This window comes from Rhipicephalus microplus, chromosome 5 (assembly GCF_043290135.1).
Source record: "Rhipicephalus microplus isolate Deutch F79 chromosome 5, USDA_Rmic, whole genome shotgun sequence".
NCBI lineage: Eukaryota > Metazoa > Arthropoda > Arachnida > Ixodida > Ixodidae > Rhipicephalus > Rhipicephalus microplus.
In genome coordinates, this window is record NC_134704.1 from 148,369,630 (window position 1) to 148,390,136 (window position 20,507).

Genomic DNA, 20,507 nt, shown 5'->3' on the forward strand with positions numbered 1-20,507 from the left:
AATCGACCGACGGAAAGGCAGGTGGCTTGACTTCATGAACACACGTAGGCCTTTTTCTTTCAAAAAAAAAAGCAGCCATATAAACACAAAAAGTTTTTCATGATTAAGTTACCTGTACACGGATCCACGGAAGTGTTCACGTCACCGATATGACGTTGTAAAATATAAAATTATAAACTGCAAATAGAAAATAGGGCAGAAAAATTTTTTTTTCCTTTTTTGCCGGGCAATGAAGCTACGAGCTCTCGCTGCGTAGCACTTCTCACTGAACCACTAGGCAGTAGCGTACATTGTCCAATGTGTTAACCGCAAGCCATTCACAGATACCACATATGGTTGGGAAACCTCAGAGCTCCGCAACTTCACTTCGTTTTGGTCATCAGGGCCAAATGGCGTGTTGGGCCAGCTTTAAAGGTCGTTGCTTCTAATGTTTTCATGTGCTCTGGCCTCCGCGGGGCATGATCTTTCATGCACTTGCTGTTATCTCGTGAGTCGGGAGAGCACGAAGGTCACTTCCCTCGCTGCCACGGCCGCGTTTACAGAAGCGTGCTGCTCACTCACGATAAGTAAGAATTCTTACAGCTGTTCGCCCTCGTCCTGTGTACACACTTACTCGTTAGGTTTGTACGTCTTTTTCTTTCAAGAGCACGATTCAAGTGTCGAGTTGTGACCGTTGTTAGACCGCCCTCGTCTTGTGTGTTCATTTTGTGCGGGCTTTCTGCTTGATCTGCGCGCTCCAAGTTACGAGTTCTTACCTTTCTTCACGGGGCATTATAAATTGTTGCTGTATCAATCATTCTTTGACCCTTGTGGAGAAACAGTGCATCATAAACGCTCATGTGCTTAAGTGAAGACACGTTTTACCTTCACGGAATAACAATCTCTATATAGAGGAATCAGCCACGTTATTGTGCGTTACTTTTGATTGCTTTTCGACTACCTCGTGGTGAGCTTTATAGTGAGAGTGAATTTGAGAATATGCGATGGGGCGCTATTGAATTTTCTATGGTAGACGTACTCGCACTGTTCAGATCTCTTCTATGTAGAGAGAAACACACGAGGCTAATCATGCAGTCTGCGCGAATCTGCTCCTCTGCAAAATGAACTGCCTTTTATTTATATCTTAACATTCATCTCGGTTTTTGAACATGACAAACAGCATCCGTACATTTTCTTCGAGTCTTGAATTGCCGTTCCTGTTAAGTCAGTTTTTCCGGAAGATAGCTTGAATGAGCACGCATCTCTATTATGACTGTATGTTCATGTATTTATTTGTTAATGTTGGTTGTTTTCAACTGCCTCCTAAGAATTCAGCGATAGAGCTCAGCCGCTACAGGACACAGTATCTCGGCGAAGCTGACAACTCACTCCTATATAAGGTGGAACAGAGCACGTGCAAAAACGTACGACGGTGCAAAGCAGGCTTAATATAGATAGCTTGTACTTAACAACACGTACGGACAACATGCATACGACATGGTGTTTAAGCTGATGCCAAGGCAGTAATAAGGTGTTAATGAACCTGCAGCTGTTATATTCAGTACATTATCATGATGTCACCCAAAGTTCATTGGGTCACTGTGCTCGAATAACGAAGAAAGAAGCATGTGCAGTCCTGTTCATATCCGGCCATCTTAGCGCTCCAACAAAGCTGTTCTAACGATGTCCAATAATGATATCTATCTATTTCTCCATCAAATATATTGAACCACTGAAGCTCAGAGTTTTCGCAAACCTCTAAGCATTGTGGATCAATGAAATGGATATAGGCCGTCGTCTAATAAAATTGCGTATCAGTGGATGCAACTATACCTCATTTTATTTATTTATTTATTTGCTTATTTAAATATTTACTTAGTTATAAATTTTCTTATACTGTAAGCATTTAAATGACGGTAACAAAAGCACATACATTACACAGAAACGGACACATGTATTAGTGAAAAACAAACAATAAAAAAGTCATTATCGTCATTATCATCAGCCAAACTACGCCCACTGCAGGGTAAAACCCTCTTCCATGATCTACTAATAAACCCGGTATTGTGCTTTCCGTTGTCACGTTACACCTGCGAACATTTTAATCTCATGGGCGCAACTAACTTTCTGTCTCCGCTTCATGGTTTTGCCTTCTCTGGGAATCCAGCCGGTTACCCTTAATTACTAGTCGTAGTCCTGCCAACGCGTTACTTGCCTGACCATGTCGATTTCTTCTTCTTGATTTTACCTATGATATATTAAACTCCGGTTCGTTCCCTGACCCACTCTGCTCTCTTCTTGTCTGAGATTACACAAATCATTTTCATTTTCATTGCTCGCTGTGTCGTCCTCAATTTAAGCTGAACCCTCTTTGGAAGCCTCCAGGCTTCTGCTCTGCATACAGACTCGCATGATGCAGCTGTTATATACCTTACCCTTGAGGCTTAGTGGCAGATTATCATTCATGCTTTGAGAATACTCCGAATGTGATCCATCCTATTCCTATAATTCTCGTTATTTCGCTCTCATGGTTTGGCTCCGTGGTTACTCCCTGTCCTAAGTAGACATATTCCTTTACAACTTCAAGAAAATGCTGTAGGCCCGCGTGCTCAGATTTGGGTGCACATTACAGAACCCCAGGTGGTCGAAATTTTCGGAGCCCTTCACTACGGCATCTCTCCTAATCACACGGTCGTTTTGGGACGTTAAACCCCACATATCCATCAATCCTTTACAAATTGAAGCGTTCCACCACCTATCGCGAAGTGATGTTTTCTGCTGAGACTATTGCTGATTACTTCAGTTCTGTGCATATTAGTTTACAGACTTACTTTTCTCCTCACCGTGTCTAGTTCAGTAATCATGGGCTGTAATTGGTCCCCTGAGTTATTCATCAAGGCAATGTCATCTGTGAATCGCAGGTTACTAAGATACTCTGCATTAACTCTTATCCCTCACTCTTTCCGATCTAGGTTCCTAAAAACGTCCTGTAAACACGTTATAAAATGGTGTCTCCCGCCTTGCATCCTTCGTGATCACTGCATATATAAAACATACATTATGACAGTATAATGACAAACTACACAAATAAAGTGTCCCAATATTTGGGCAGAGCATTAAAGTGCAGTTCAACTCAACTACATTAAATCCTCTTACATCGAGTTGCCCTTGTAGAAATATTGCTACCCGACAATTTTAAACGACATAGCGTAGGAAAACTTATGGCTACGTTGAACAAACACATCCACAATAATTCATACAGCGAACATTAGGCACCGCGAAACACCCCAAGAAGTGGACATTTAAACAATGCACGGGACGTCCCCAGATGCCTTTGGAAGGGCGAACGAGGGAGCCGTTCGGAGCTGCTATTCACAACTTTCACCGCCTGAAGAGGGCGCTAGTTTAAGTACAACATGGCTGTCGTTTGGGGAATCGTGCAGCCGCCGCTATGGCGGCCGCCGACAAAGTGCCCGTCAATTCAAACTGCTTAGTATTTTCGGTTACAGCCACCGTGTTGCAAAGCTGTGCTTTAGAAGGTCATTGACTCTGGCATGTATAACACTGGGTTTTGCGAAACACGTGTGCGGTTTATTACTGAATGAAAAGAAGTTTTGAACGTCAGTCACATCGTTAGCTCAGGTGCGAAGGAATGAACGCACAGCTTTGTGAACACTATCCAAGTATTGTGCCTGCTTACTTACCGACCTTGGAAAAACATGCACGAGCCATGGTTCGAATTGAGAACTAACGAAACGATGAAGGTGAGTTCACGCACTGCACTGACTTATTTACTTTTGTAAGGGAGGAGGGGTGTATCTTTCTTCGACGGGTTATTTTCGCTGGTTGCGTGTGTGGCCGGCATCTATGAAATCGTAGTTATTTTCTCTTTACCTGCAGGTAGTAGAGAAACACCTGTTAATTACTAATACAGTAGTTCACTCTTAGCTTATAGGTCATACGAGTGGATGGCTGCGCTTTTCCGAGCCTTAGTGCGTCCGAGGAATCTCGCACGGAAGCAAAAGTGGCAGCGTTCCTTCTTGTCTTATGTATTTTTGCTGTGATGCATGACTAGGAAATGATCAGTGGTGCTGTTAGGAGTGCAACCATTCACTCGCATGATCTAGCAAACAGGAATTCGTGACATCGGTGTTCGAACCTGTTATCACTCTGCACGGAAGAAACGCTGCTTTTACGCGCTTTTAAACAAAAGAAACTTGGCTATATTTACGTGATGAAGCGTGATCAATGAGGAAGTAAAGCACGTGCCAAAATTTCAAGCATGCCTTGAAGCTGATTACATAACCATAGATTTAATAATTTCAAACGAAACATTTATTTTCATCATATATATAGTCTTCCAGGTGAAGGACAACAACGAAAAAATTGGGGGATAGGCTGCTTCACTAATCACTGTCAGCCACCCCACATTATGATGGGCGTGTGTGCACAGCAAGAAAAACAAGGTAATAAGCAATTGAAAATATGTGATGCGCGTAGAATAAATTTAAAAACCAGCAGTCTACAAAAAAAGATTGACAAAAGTATATATTTGTAAGAGGTGCTTCTATGTCTCTACTCACAAACATGCGTACGGGGGGGGGGGGGACGGTACAGACCGAGGGGGGACCCAGGTAACCTAAGAATGTCACCCACAAACAGTGATATTATAAAGATGTGGGGAACTTCAGCGATCCTTCACGCCCACCTGAAGGAAAACCCTGAGCGTGTTTATTCTTTGACTGAAATGGTGCGAATACAAACGTTTCTTTTGTCTCTGCCTCTCTTGCAGGGTTACTGCTCGTGAAAAGCAGGAAACCTCGTCTTTGACTGCCCGGCACGTGCACAGCGGCAACTTTCACATTTCGTGATTCTTGTACCTGTAGCTCACAGTGAGCAAATAATAAAAAGTAAACCATTGTTACTGCAACTCGCAGTACCATCAGACTTCGGTAGTTGACTACCGAATTAGGAATCTCCGTAGAAACAATTGCCTGCGACAAAATATAAAGCACAAGCGAACCGCCAAAGTGAGGCCGACTGAACGGCTGGCTGCGCGGGCATCCCCCAAACGACAGTTACGACGGTGGCCGCATGGCGTCGCCACCATCTGTGAAAGCTGCGAATAACCTGCCGCTCATCATCGCGTGTTTTCTCCCATGATGCAACGTCGTAGCACCTGTCGGTTTCTTGTGCGCGATCTCTGCTGGCTTCCTCACGATCTCCCACTCCAGTTGCTAATGCGCTGCAAATAAAGAACATGTGGCTCTTCCTAAAGCTGCAAAAAAAAAGTCGGGGTACTTTAAGTTCTGAGTTGAAAAATACCGTATTTTGATATCGTGCTCATCATATATGAAAGAGGGTGTGAAATTAGTGACGCTATATTCTTTAGTAGCCTCGTTGCTATTCGTTCCTGCAGCACTATCGTCACGTATTTTTTCAAAGTGTTCTTTCACCTTCACAGCGCCTGACCGAGGGGAAAAGAAGTCAGTGGGATAAGCGCTTTCTATTTTCTAAAAGTGAATATTTCGTACGAGAAAGAGAAACATGCATACTCGCGACTTTGGCAAAATATTCATTCACGGCTTAGAGCACTTCGTAATCGGTCTTATATCGTCTGCATAATCAGTGATATCAACATGGCCTTTTTGATGCGTCCAGTTAAATCATTCACCTCATTCCAGATTTTTCGGGGACTATCGTAGATTCTTTCAAACGCGTATTGGTAATAAGATATCTTGGCGTAATCACCACACTCGCACCTGAAAAAAGGAGCTTGAAGTTACCGCCACTTGAATGCTGGAGCATTCTAAGTACGCGAAGTACCATACTGAAGGGGAAGGCCTGCACTCTTTACAAAAAGTGTCCTTTGACACTATTTTTACACATGCGAGAGTCACGCATATAGCACTTTCTTTAGACAAGCAAATTGACTCTCTTCAGTGGAGTTTCTTATTGTCTCTTTTCTGTGAAGTCGCGTGTTCCGCGGCTCTTGTAATGAGAGTCAACGTGTCTTTCTGGATCGAGTGCTACTAGTGTGACTCTCGCATCTATAAAAAAACAGTGACAGTTTAGAGAGTGTATGCATTAAAAACAAGGAGAACAACAGGCTTCTGGCGACCGAGGAGTACGCAAAGCCACGTATTAAGACACTGAGGTGTTTTTTACATTGATGCCGTATTTCATCGCGCAGACCCACCCTTAATTATTTAGTTCCACGGCTTCCACAGCACCGCAGATTGGTTGGCTGCAAGGCTGTGTATTTTACACTGAGTCAGTTAGTCAAGAATTTTATTGAAATGTCCTGAGGAGTTTAGGCCACAACGGTGTCCACAATGAACCTTGATTGATTTAGATAACCTATAAGATCATTGTAAGCCTATAAGGCTATTGTCAGGCATAAAGCAATGCACTCCTTCGCCTTACTTTCTCCTTCTCTCCGTGAGCGCCCGTGTGTTGTGTGCGCTCCTGAACTCGCAGATTTCTTTGTTTTGTTTTGTTTTTTGCTCACCAGTAAATGTACTGCAGCATTTTTTTACAAGTAGGTTAAGAAAGAGAAGAGCGCCTCCACTCGTGCCCCAGGTGACTTATCTAGTGCGTCAATTGCGTAACGCATGGGTGCTTTATAGGTCCATCAATCAGAGAGCATCCAGACATACTTAAGTATTATCGTAAGCCTAAACACTAACAAATTAGTAACTGCGTTCGTTTGAGCATTGTACAGACGCGTGGTGGACACTTCGCTTTGAAAAAGGCAGAATTATGGTGTAGTTAGTTGGCACTAAACAACTGTAGTCGTAGTAAGTATTATAGGATAGTGTAAAAGGGCCATTGTTACACGCACAGACGTTCGTTTTTTGCGACAGGCTTGAAATATGCACCGCATACAGGTAAGGCTGTCCACATACGGGTAAACAGTAGACTTTGGTGGTAAGTCTATATAGCATCATCGGCTTGAGCGACTGAGGCGAGGGCACTGCCACATCCACATGTCTCTGGAAGTCTTCTTTTCCGTCGTTGCGGACGCTATTTCAATCTGCCATTTTTTACGGAGCTTCTGATATCGTACGCAAACTATGCGTCTCTCCAGGGTTGAGTGGGAATGGACGAAATGGCTATGCGGTGGTCGCAACCGTTGATTCGATTACTCAGGTAACAAGAGGTCAGGAGAGACATTGAGCAGCGTGAAAGCTAGGCTGGCGCTATAGGACAGACGTGATATGAAAAGTTAAAGGGAGCTACGCCCCAGTTGCACCAAGCCTGGGGAAAATGCGGAGCTGCGTGACCTTGTTTGTTTATCTTCAGTTTTATCTTGTTTTGTCCTCTCGCGATCCTTTCCGATTTTGCAGTGTTTTTCTCTTCATTTCTACGTTAGAGCTTTCTCGGCAATCTTATGCTCACGCTCTGTCCGACGGCACCGGCGCGTACACCAATGTTGCCAGGGTACACTCCTCCTGTGGCCTCTCTGAGGATTCCAACAATGCTCACGAGATGACATGTCACCACCAAAATTACAGCGTTGAAATTAGCAAACGGCTGAGACAAAAATGTTCTTTGTCCCCGCATTTATTCATGCTGTCCATGGTGAGGACGGAAAAAGCGCTGGAGTGTAGCAACATTGGGTTTAATCTGTCACACATACGTATACAGGCTGGTGAGATGGTTAAGCAAGAGCTCCCAGGTCTATTTTGTGCAGACAGTATGGTCCTATTCGCGGACAGTCAAGACGATATAAAGCGGCTAGTAGATATGCGGGGTAGGAAAGGCGAGGCTCTAGGACTAGGATTTATTGCAACAAAAGATGTATTGGTGGTATTCAATAAACATACACATCAGGTGGTCTCAATACAGGGCCAAGAAACACCTAGAGTAAGCGAGTACAAGAGCCTTGGAGCATGAATAAATGAGCGAGATAGATATATGGAGGAACAGAAAAAATATAGACAGCAAAAAAGGGCAATGCTGCAATAATTAAGCACAGAGCATTATGGGGGAATGATATAGGTATGAAGTGCTTCGAGGTCTGCGAAAAGGCGTATTGGTTCATGGGCTTACCTTTGGGAATTCAGTGGTGTGCAGAAATCAGATATGCAATCAGGAATGGATGTAAATCAAAGCAGTGTTAGACGTGTCGCGATGGGCGCTAACGGGAAGACTTCGAATCAGGCTGTAAAGGGGGATATGGGATGAACAGGATTTGAAGTTAAGAAAGCTGAGAGCAAATTGAGATTTGAAGAGAGGCTTAGGAAACTGAAAGAAAGTAGATGGTCTGGAAAGGTGTTAGGTATTTGTATAGAAAGAGCACGAACAAAAAGTGGAGAAAAAGAACTAGGAAGCTCACCAGTAAATATACGGCAGGCAGTGTGGGCGATATGGCAACAAGGAGCGAAAAGTCCAAGAGGCGGAGATTATTTGTTGATTGACAGCGATTGAAAATAAGCACGCTCTCTGCAATTACCGAAAGGGCAAACACGAAATAGGGATGAAGAGGCTTCACATGCAATAACTCAAGGGGAAGTTCTTTAGTGTTTGAAGCTAGGTCGGATTGGAACGCGTTCTTATAAAACGAGATTCAATAAAAAATAAGAACAATGTACATGCGGTGTGGAAGCTAACGAAACAATGAAACATGTTTAGATTGAATGGATAGTGATATCCACCCAGGTATACGTGAGGGTACGAATATACATAAGGTCTTAGATTTTAGGGACAACCATAAAAGGCCGAACACGTCCGTGATACAAGCAAGTGAGAGACAGTATATTGGTGACATAAAAGTAGAGATAAAGGAGAGCCATAGTAAGAGGGGAGGATTTCGGTCATTCTGCCTGAAGAGGCAGAGAGATGGACCATGAATTTATATATTGTTTATGTTAAGATAAATTTATTTTAATAAGAATAGGCAATGCGCCAACATGAAAAAGTTTGCTTTTAGTTTTATTCTTTCAAGCCTGGTGGTACACATTACCACCTCTTTCTAAAGGTAACGCTCATAGCGTCCATCCATCTGTTTTCGATGGCCCACGCGCTCGCCTTCTCGCGACTGCGTCTTCATTCTTCTTGCTTCGTAGGTATGGCAGCTTGTGACAAGTTCCTATGATGAGTGTTAGTTACGGGTACCGATATTCTTTGAAGCCCTCTCACCTGGCTTCTCTCAACCCCTTTGAAAAACGCCTCATAGCTCCTTTTGTTGGAAGTATCACTTGTTGGAGGCAAAAATTTGTTGGAAGGTATCTACAAATGCATATTACAGCCGTGGCCAATGAAGACCCGTTCGTCGTAATAAAACCCCAGGGCATCTTAGACTTTTTATGTGATTGGTTCTGTAAACCTTGTGCAACTCACGTAGATAGCTTTGTTGAACTTCTGAACTCTTATTTGCAGTCGATGTGCGTCGAGAAAAACGACAAATGGTACAATCAAATACAGGGCGTGTGTATTTAATTATGTTTAGCTCCAGTACTCAGTCACATTTTATTAGCTCGTTATGACAAACGCATGCAAGCGAGCCTTCCTGAGACAAGTAGCAAGAGTAGGAGTACTTTATTCACAGTAAACACAATACAGAGCTCACTTCAGGGGCAAGGGCTAAAGGCAATCAGCCTGAAAAAGGCCCCTGTCCCTCCGCAGTTCGTGCTAAACTTCGGTAAGAGCCCAGACAGAAACAGACAAACATCAATACAATGGTTACATAGAAATTGGATACAATGGATTGCAAGTTTAGATAAAAAGCCCAGACACAGAAAAGGTAAAATGTTCACACAGCACATTTGCAAAAACAGACGTTCCTCACATAGAGACACATAACCAAGTGAAATTGACAAAAAAAATATTTACACACCATGAAACACAAGTTACAAATGGATGCACCGATATAAATCTGCGCCATAATACAATCAAAATACAAGTTAATGAATAATTTCAGGATTGGCCCGGCATGACACTCTGCTTACTAGTTTTTATAATGTGTACCAGTGGTTACAAGTTCTTTGTTTGTCTTTAAAGGCTGCTTTGCTAGCCTTGAAGTTCAATTTATATGATAGGCCATTCATCACGTGAGTTGTTTGGTACGCAATACTTGTTTTTCATGATTGCTTCTTGTTCTAGGTGCTCGCTTGTTTTGTAGGGTAATGTAATGCTTCGGTGCAACTTTCCTCGTATAACTTGTCCTTGTAAATTAGGTGCAGCGATTCGAAGCATTATAATTGATCTACTGTTAGCATAGACTGTTTGAGAAGTAGTGGAACAGTTCGCAAGTCCTGTATGTTAGCTCTGTATTTTTCGAAACAACGCAGTATTTTCTTACATATGGTTATAAGCTTTTATGACCATACATACCATACTATAAGCATGCATGCCGTATAACTATACGGTTATAAAAATACTGTTAATGTATTCCGCTACTTTGATGAATTTTTAGTCTTTTGTAGTGCAGAGCAGTGTTACAGAAGACCGCACGCCGATGAGATTTTAAGCCTTTTTTTCGGAAAACATGACCACTCTGCTTCTAACGACGGAGTTTCCCGACAATAACAAACTTAGGTGTTTAGACCTAGAACTTACGTTTCTGCCACGTGTGCGGGCAATACGCTCCCCACTCCAAGAAAGCAATGTTACCATTTAGTTCAGCGCACTTCAAGGTTAATAAGCGAGGAATTATCAAAACATATTAGATTGTGTCATCACCAGGTACAGAGCAGCTTTGACAGCCAAGTTAACAGACCTAAGAAAGTAGGCTTTCCTGGTCAATTGCTCTCGTGCACAGCAGTCTCTCTTCTGAATGAATTGAAGCCGGGCAGAAATGCACAGCATGCATTTCAGGACGAGCCAAAGCCGAAAGTGTCTGCCATTTGTAATGCGCGGAAAGTTTCGCACGTCTTAAAAAGAATCCTTGAAAAAACCAGGGCAATGGTTTCCTTCACGGCCAAAAACAAGCTGGGCTCTCGATGTAAAAGAGGTAACTACGAAGGATCTTCAAGTGTCGGGTGCAATAAGAAAAAAAAAATGTTTTGAATATGTATTATAGTCATTGTGTATCTGATTTATTTATCATGTGGTCGATACTATATTAGTCTGACAACTCGCTCCGGTGGTCTAGTAGCTAAGGAACTCGCTGCTGACGCTAAGGTATACCGATACCGAATGCCGGCTGTGGCGGCTGCATTTTCGATGGAGGCGAAAATGCTGTAGGCCCGTGTGCTCAAATGTGGGCACACGTCAAAGAAACCCAGGTGGTCGAAATTTCCAGAGCCCTGCACTACGGCGTCTCTCTTAATTATTAGTGGTTTTGGGACGTTCAACCCCACATATGATGATGCATCGGTCAGACGGTGCGCTGTCTGAATGATCACCCTCTAGGGAGCACGCGAATATCACTCTCTGACAGCTGAGGGGCCATCAGTGATGTACAAGGACCAGTTCGGATATCTACCAGGTCCTCCGGTGTCTGCTATGGCCACGTCCAGTAAGCTGACACGACCCGACTGGGACAGCGAGGACACTGATGTCTACTCACTGAGATGTGACCGGCCATCTGACGGCGACTTCGATGTTGTAACGAGCCGAAAGATGAATAGACGTAACGCCAGAGCCTGTTTATCCCCGAACACACCGAATAAACGAGTTACACGAGGGCCAAGCGCCAACACCATCATTTTCGTTCCCACTGAGCTCAACGGCAACATGAAGCGCCTCAACAGGCAATCTGTTCCGGCACGGCTCGAGTGACTGGTGCCAGATGAAATCGTTGACATCAGGGTGAACTCGCGTAAGAATCTCATGGCGATTGATGTTTCACATGCTGCTGCACTGAACGTTCTGATCAACGTTACGGAGGTGGGTGGTATCAATGTCCGTTCATACATACCAATGAGCTTAAACGTCGTCAAAGGTGTGATCTACGATGTTGACGCTGAATTCCCAACTAGGACTTAAGTTGCCTGGTCAAGTTAGCGAATGAAGCAACTCTCATTGTAGAGGTTGTTCGATTGGGCGCCTCACGCCGCGTAAAATAGATTTTAGAGGCAACTCTCCACCTTCGCTTGGAAAAGTGGGCCACTTCCGAGACTCTGTAAAATGTTTGTGCCGAAACCGCTGCAATGCCTCAGCTGCGTGAAGCTAGGTCACGTGAAAATATGCTAAGGCAAGGGAGTATGCACTCGCTGAGGGGAAATTCATTTCTCGGCCACTTGTAAAGCCACTGTTCTGAAGTGTTTAAGTTCCAATGAACCTCACGAATCGTCCTCAAAATATTGTCCAAAAATTAAAAAAAGAGATAGCTGTGTTGAGACAAAAGGCTAGATACCAAATATCACATCGCGAGGCCTCCGCAACCGTCAGAAAGCGGCGCCGTCGGCGTCGACTTTCATCGGAAAAATCCAATGCACCTGCATCCGCAGCGCCAATCCAACGCTCTCCTTCACCATCTCCTTCTCCACCCGGATCGTATTTGAGTGGTATGAAGCCGAACACAGTGAAAAGCATGGTTTATGTGGATTCCACTTGGCCTACATTGCCAAAGCCACAGCCACATGAATCCGCAATGGACGACACCAACACGGACGGAACTGACACAGTTTGGCCTCCGATGCCGAAGTCGCAGTGACATGCTGATTCACAGCACACCTCGGCTTTGCCAGAAGACAAACCTATTCTAATAGTTCTTCAATCAATGCTCGACACACTTCAAGTGTTCCTCGACCCTCTGAAATCACCCCACACTAAGGCTGTATAACAGGTACTGGATGTTCTACGTCCAGTGCTTGCAAGCTTTCAGTAGGCACCATGAACCGAGGACCTATGGTAGAACGTGATTCAACTGAAGTCTTGCGTACACTACTATCGAACTACGCAGCAGTCTAGTTTATGCTCACCTGTTTATTTTAATGTTTTTTTCTTTCTACACTCTCTTGTCATCCCTAAATCCCCTTTTCCCGGTGTAAGATAGCAAACCGGATGCTCGACTGGTTGACCTTCCTGCCTTTTTTTCCTCTACCTCCTCTTCCTCATGCGGAAATCAGTGGGCAGCCTCTAGGGAAGTCACTGTGCGAATTGTGGGCGTACCCCGAAATTCATGAATGTCAAGTAATGGAAATGTATAAGGACAAGAGAGCATGGGAAATATATGAAGTGTTTTTGATTCGCAAAGCAGGAACAGTGTGTGTAAGTGCCCCGTCCATCAATGAGTTAGTAAGTTAGACAATGAATACAAGTATTTAGTCTGTTAAATATTCATTTCAAGATTGAAAAAAGATGGTCTGGCGGCATAGATACAATTTTTTCCCTTATATATATATAAATATATATATATGGGAAAGAAGTGTATACATAAGGCCTCGTTTTTCCGTGTTTTGACACAATAATAATGAGATCTAACAGACCATAATGCCAAGGAATGTATAGGGGAAATTATTAAAACCAATGTAATGTAAATAAGCAGAAAGAAAACTGGGTGAAAAAATAACTTGCCATGAGCAAGTTATTTTTCACCCACTTTTCACCGTAGTACGATGATCAGCCAAAGCTGATCATCCTACTACGGTGTTCTTCATTGTGAAGTATTCACAACCACGTAATGCGAAATAGAGTTAGTGTGGCTTCACACCACGAACATATATTGCAGTAAGACGGTAAGCTGGGCCAGTTGCTTAAGATCCATCGTGAACCTATTTACAGCGCAACGCCAAAATACACCGACAGGGAAGCCAAAGAGAAAGAGAGAAAGAAAAGACGGCGCTGTAAATAAGTTCATGACGGAGATATATCTCTGTATGCCAAAGAGTAGAATACTGTTTCGTAGTGCGTCGCAGTCACCACTGTTGGGTAACGCGTGTCTCAGCTCAAAGCTGCTTCTGCACAGAGCTGATAAACAGAGTGGTCGAGGCGACGGTGAGTTAGGGAAACACTTATCTACAGCATAAACAGAGGCGTTACATATTCGGCACTGGGGTCGATAGCTTGAGGAGGTCGAAGAGCCGAGATGTCTTCGGATTCTCCTACTCAATCGCCTGCTTTTACGCTATCGTCGGCTGCTTAGCGTCATGCTGCTTGGTTTTTTATAGGCCCTGGTATTCCTTATGTTATCAACCTCCAATCAGTACCACCTTCCCTTGCGTCAGCAGCCTCCAATTCGGCACCACAGATTGTCCTTGCGTCAGCAGCTTCCACTAAGGAACCACCACTCTTCGCGGGCTGGGTTTCACCCGTGGGTGAGTGATATTGCCACGCGTTGCGTAATACGCGCCAGACTGGATGGCGTCGATTGCATCATCGGGATGGAATCAGACCCGTGGGTGGAGGAAGCTTGCCACTTGTTGCGTATGGCGCCGTTGACGATGATGGCGTCAGCCGGGCTTGCTGACTGGTTTTGATGGTTGTTGCCTTTGCAGAAGCAATGAAGTTCGGTATGGACTCCAAGGCATAACAATACATGTAGCCTGTCTAAGTTCATGTATGTGTTTGTCTGGAGTGTGCGTAACATCAGAGATTTCTTTGCTGGGGTGTTCTTATGTGGTGCTAGTTACAGTTTCGTATTATCTCTGTAATATTCGAAAAATATAGCAAAATAATGGTATAGGGGCGTTGAGTCCTCTATTGCAGTGTGCAAGGAAGCTCGGGGCCAGATGCTTAACGAATATAAAAACACGCATGCCGATTGCTCTGCGTAATAAATTCAGATGGAAGTAATGTTATAGGTGAGCTTTCTTGTCGGAAAACGTGCTAAATAGTGACACGGTATTCAAACAAGAAGCGAAATATAAAACGTGAGACTCTGTCCATGCAGCATATGTACGTATGGCATTGCTCATAAGTCAGCAGCTTCACAAAGCCCACTCCAACAATCTTTGTTTTTCCTGGTGTCTCATTGACTGGTCACTCCTAACTTGTATTACGAAACAATTCAAGAATCAGATATTCTCTTGGTGTGCAAAAGTATCAGAAAACGCGATTTACTTAGCAGACTAGTACTATGACATGCATAAACAAGGAAACAAAACTAGAGCTATAGAGCGTTCGAGGAGTAATACCATGTGCTTCGAGAACAGCCTCTTTTCGGCAATAGTACGAAGTGATTACCGCAAATTGGTCCGCATGTTTCCGAACGACTTGATTGTTTCCAAAAAATAACACGGTCTCCATTGCTAAAAGATAGAGTTGGTTCTCATTTGGGTGTCATTCTTGTCAGGCCATGAAGGTTGTGCGCTAGAATTGACAGGAAGACCTTCGGAGGCTCTTGCAACGCCGTTCATAATGCACGCTTTTGGGTGAAGGCAACGCGTACTAGTAGTAGTAGTAGTTGAAAAGCTATATGTGCAATGACCAGACAGGCTAGAACCACAGTGCCCCGTTGATTACAAAAGGGTGAAAAGCGAAGCGTGTCCGGCTGAGTGGTGCCCCTATTTTAAAGCCCCGGTGTCACGAGTCATTGGTTCAGCTCTTCGGATCAATCATCGCTGATCTTGTGGGGTTGAGTTAGACAGCAGCACGTGTCATTTGTCCAATGTGTCATATGTGTTGTGTCCTCCTTCGTGATCTGCAAACTCCCAGGTGATGTAAAAAACTGTCGGTGTGGCTTCGCACGACGGAAAGATGTATATACGCCGTGAGTTAGAGCAGGCGGAGAGTGTGCAGAATGATGTAAGTGTTCGTCTGTAGTCTTCGTAGCATGCATGGTCGCCTCCACAGAGCCGAGTTGTCCATGTGAAGGAATATTTAACAATTGTTGCATAGCAGGGGTCTCGAGAAACAAGGCCCTCTACTGCAGATTCTGGGTTGGCTTAGTGGTTGGTAAGTCCTCGAACCACTTCATCTGCATGAGTGTTCCCAGTCACTCTCTCATGCTCCGATGCCCATGTTACAGTGTGGACGTATCTCACTGTGGGGGGCCATTAGGCCCAACCAATATCCGGAGTACGTGTGCTCCAACTATACCCTTCATATAGTTCCCGCAAGCTTCCTGTGAGTCTGTAACAATTGTTATTGAAGCATTTTGAGTCAATCTCTCTTTCAATACATGCACTGTTGCAACCTCTTCTGCTTTTGTTGTGGAGGCTCGATTTATTGAAGCACAGGCTGTAATTTTCCATTTACGGTCTTTGACTACACACGCAACTTTCTTTACATCGGTCTGATAAAGCGTGGTGCCAGTGAAACGCGCTGTGTTCATATATGTTGTCATTTTGTAATTGTGGTCAACCCTTGGCTTTCTTCTTTCAGCAAGCAAAGTAGGATTCACATTCTTTGGTATTGGCAACACGGTGTACCATTCTCTAAGTTCATCTCGAGATCTTTATTTTCTTGGTGTTTTCGTATAAACCTTTTACAGCCTATTTTTGTTAAAGCTGATCTGCCAGTCAGAGACAAGGAGAAGTCAATTTTCTTGTGCTTTTAGCTGGGCTTTGGATAATCCTTTGAAGGTGTTGGGAAGCCCAAGCACCAGTAGCTTATCATTTGAAGTATTCCATGGTAATCTTAGGGCTGTTTTGCCATTCTTAATTGGTTTGCCTTTTCTTTCTCTTCCGTGCTCAGCATGATACAGAAATTAGTATGTAATAAGACTGATGATGAGGCTTTGGACCAATCGGAGGGTGTCCTGCTCCCATGTCCTTACGGTTAGATGTTACACGTGAGATCTTGCATCAGATCTGCTGTACCACTGTTTTGAGTTTTTTAGGGTGTGCAGATATCTCTGAATAGCTTGCAGCCACACACCTAGTATTCTAACGGTATCTTTTCCGGAATGGTATTTCCTTCTAATCTGACTTTCAGTCCTACACTCGGGTCAAATATTTGTACTTTTCTTTTTGTGAAGCGAATGAGGTCCAATTTTTCGGCGGAGCATTGAAATCCCCTGGTCATTGTGTACTATACGGTGCTAGCTGCCTGTTTTAATTTGTCTTCTTTCTCTGCTAGGCTGCCTGTAGTGGTCCATAGTGTGACGTCATCTGCATATATTGCATGTTGCGGACCAAATAAGTTTTCAGTTTCCTCGCAAGGCCTATCACAGTTACATGGTAAAGTGTGGGTGAATGGTCCGCTCCTTTGGATGTCCCTTTGTTTTGAGGTCGTATTATGTCGGATTCATAATCACCTAGCTTGATTCTTGCAGTCCTCTGACGAAGGCAATCTTTGACATATTCAAATATTCGCTTTCCACAGTTGTCTTCCTCTAGGCCTCCAACTATTTCCTGGTGGCTGATGTTATCAAAGGCTCCCTATACGTCAATGGCCATTATCACGTATTCTCAAATCTTAGATATGTTGTTTATTAGTACTTGTTCTTTTAAGCGCAGCAGTATATTTTGAGTGGAAAGATGTAGACGAAAGCCAAACATGGTGAGGGCCATGAGTTGGTTGTTTTCGAAATGAAGAGCCAGCTATTGATTTGATGCTTCCGAGCCCCCTTTGTTCTTTGGAATCTTAGGTGGGTGAACATTGGACGGCGACACTGCGACAGGAGTGGTTTGGTCGGATTTTACCAAGATTTCAGAGATAGCAAGCGCATGACCCGAGACACACAGAACGATTTACTAAAATTAGTACTAACACTTTCTTTACCAATGCATTATAAAATATTCTTGAGCAGTTTGGACACATGCATGCAGAAAAACGCTACACTAACACTTCCATAAATGTTATTAAATTACGAAATTTCAATGAACTTATTGTGTGGCTACATAAGTTCGCTCCACTAGTCTCCTGACGAAAGAAAAAAACTACGAGACCCTAAAGCTTTGCCTTCAAAAGTTGAACGCGATTGAGGGCGTACCTCAAATACTTAGTGCATGAAACCTTTCCGAAATTGCTATGCACTCACTACGTGACCTTAAGGGAATAGGCGCCGTTGCCTGTGCGCCTTTTGCAGGGGGATACCGGTTTTCAACCACGGAACCATTATTGTAATTGCATGTTCTGACGCCCGTTGGCAATGGACGCTTGCACCACGCATTATTACTGCAATATTTCTTGTGGAATTGTGAAGCATGTATACAGGACGCGTGTGTTTGTGAAGCACGAGAGCTACTTTCGCTGCATTTTTAACCAGAGGAAATTCTTTTCACTCTACTCTTAAGCAGAGGCGTAGCCATGTGGTAGAACACTTACTTGCCACGCAAACGACGCGGGTTCGATCCTCGCTTGTACCCCAAGAACCCTGGTTCGGTCCCCACTTTCCTCCGGGATTTCACGTAAATTATTTACCTAATTTGTATCGATCTCGATTTTTCGGTCACGCATAAGGAGATGATTTTTCGCTCGCAACCAACGACGCGGACACCGACGCCGGCATTCCTGTGAAACCAACTTTCTAACGCTATCGCGTAAATATTCTTTTTCAAATATGTTTTATATCATAAGACAGATATTCGCAGCTTGCCCTAACAGTTTTTAGTGCCTGAAACATGCACACTAACTGCGTTAAGAAAAGAAAAAAAAAACCTGAGCTTCACTGCCATGAAGGCGTCCATCACTTTGCCTTCGGAACAAACCCCACTGTCATTATTTAGGTACGAGCATTTACTTCATTGGTTTGTTGAAAAAGAGAGGTTGTAAATAAGGAAGATAACACGGAGGCACGACTCAGCCTCGTTATGATATTAGAGTCCACTATTCATATGTATTTCACCATCGTTGCCCCTTTGTCCCTTTCTGCAGAACATTTTGTATATCACGAATATTGATTCATATAGCTATATTGTCCCACGTAAATTTTTACATATATTATAAATTTCAATGACCTTCTCTGTAACCTTTTGTTAGCCTCTTCTTAATCTGCCCGCCCTTTTTTGTCTATTTATTTTACTTACAAGCAGTGTTCCTGTCAATACTTCTCACGTTGCCACTTTTAGGTTCTTGATGTATTGCATTCAATTATCTGAACAGAATTTATCAATGAGCTAGTTTATTCATAAGCCTAAATAATGGATGGCGTGCATTGGGCATAGCACAGAGATCTTCTAATTTTCAAACTCATGCATCGCTTTCCTCACGCCTAAGATACCGCTTATTCTAAACTAGTTAACATCACTACTTTCAGAGTTTCTATATACTGTTTCGCTTCTGTCCGGGACCTGCTGTGGCATGAGCCTGTATCGCTGCTAAGAGGTTTGGTGGTGATAGCAGTAACTGCATCCTATTTATAACTAGGGATTGAAACAATGTACTCAATATTCTGGTATTAATCACTGTGTTTTCCTTTTCAATTCAAGAAACGAAACAGCCACAATCTTTATTGCAGGAAAGTTGGATAAACTTCATATGATGGGGAAAAACAAGGGGTGAAAGCCTGATAAATCTATGTACTGAAGCTAGAATGCCTCAAATATGTATCGAAGAACTTTCAAGAACCAGCAGCATCCTTTCTATCACTAAAAAGTCAAAGCCCATTGCGAGAATAGGTACTTTTTTCAAGAATCTCTTTTAGCGTTGAAAGTGCCATTGACACAGCGAGTGTTGCTGCGATATTCTTGTGGGAAATTTAAGCCCCCAGTCAAGGCCTACCAAGGCATGCAGTGACAATGTCACTCACATTCTCCAGCGGTGATGTGACCCGTAAATCCTCCGTGTTGGCGGCGTTCTGGGCCGGTCGGCGGCGCTTGACTTTGGAACGCTGTGACTTGCAGAGGTGGCGTTGGCTACGTCACGCTGGCTGGTAAAACCAGCTTCACTTTGCCGGTTCCATGGTCACGTAAAGATCATCAAGTCGAGCGGGTGGCCAGCACCGGTCGGTCAAGGAGGCAGTGCACACGAAACGGCTGAGCGGCCCACGACGGCAGCTCCGAGACGTTCGCAAGGCGGAGGCATGCGTTCCACAGTCTAGCCACTGTCACGATTGGTGACCAGCGGTTCGGATGGCCCCGAGTGACTCGCGACAGAGCCAAGCTAAACCGCCACACCAGCCTTGGGGGAGAACCTGCCTTCCCGAAAAACTGGCTTCGAAACTCTCACCCGCTGGCCAGCAGAGCCCCTCCTCGTCCCTACGCGGTCGCCACCTCTCCCCATGTAGTGGAAGTGATGAAGAGGGCACTGCCATTTCGTCACGGGAAAGCGAAGGGAATCGGGGGAAAGGCTTGCTGTGGTGCAGCGGTTATAAAGTGTGGCGTTCGCCGTGCGAAGGAAAGGGAAAGGCGGTGACGACGAGGCTTTTAGGTTTGCGCTGGTTTCGGTTTCCTGACTGCTGCAGCCGCCGCCGCCGAGACCGACCCTTCGCTGAAGCGGCGCAGTCGCCCCGGAATCGCCTTTCTCTCCTCTTGATTGTGCCGTTATCCCTCTCTGATTCCCGAAAACGCTCCGTAATACAGAAAAGAAGCGAAGACCGCCTCCCTTTCCCACCCTCCCGCCTGACCTGGAAGAGGGCATACAGGGATGAGCCGCCGAACAGCGCATGCGCTAACGCACATGAGCCTCCTGATTGGTGCCACGTCGAGCGAGTGAAGGAGGGATCACACTGCTTTGCCCTTTCGAGGCGCCTGCCTTTCCTGGCCTTTGAAGAGTCGCAGGCAACGGAAAAAATCTATATTGAGCAAGGAGGA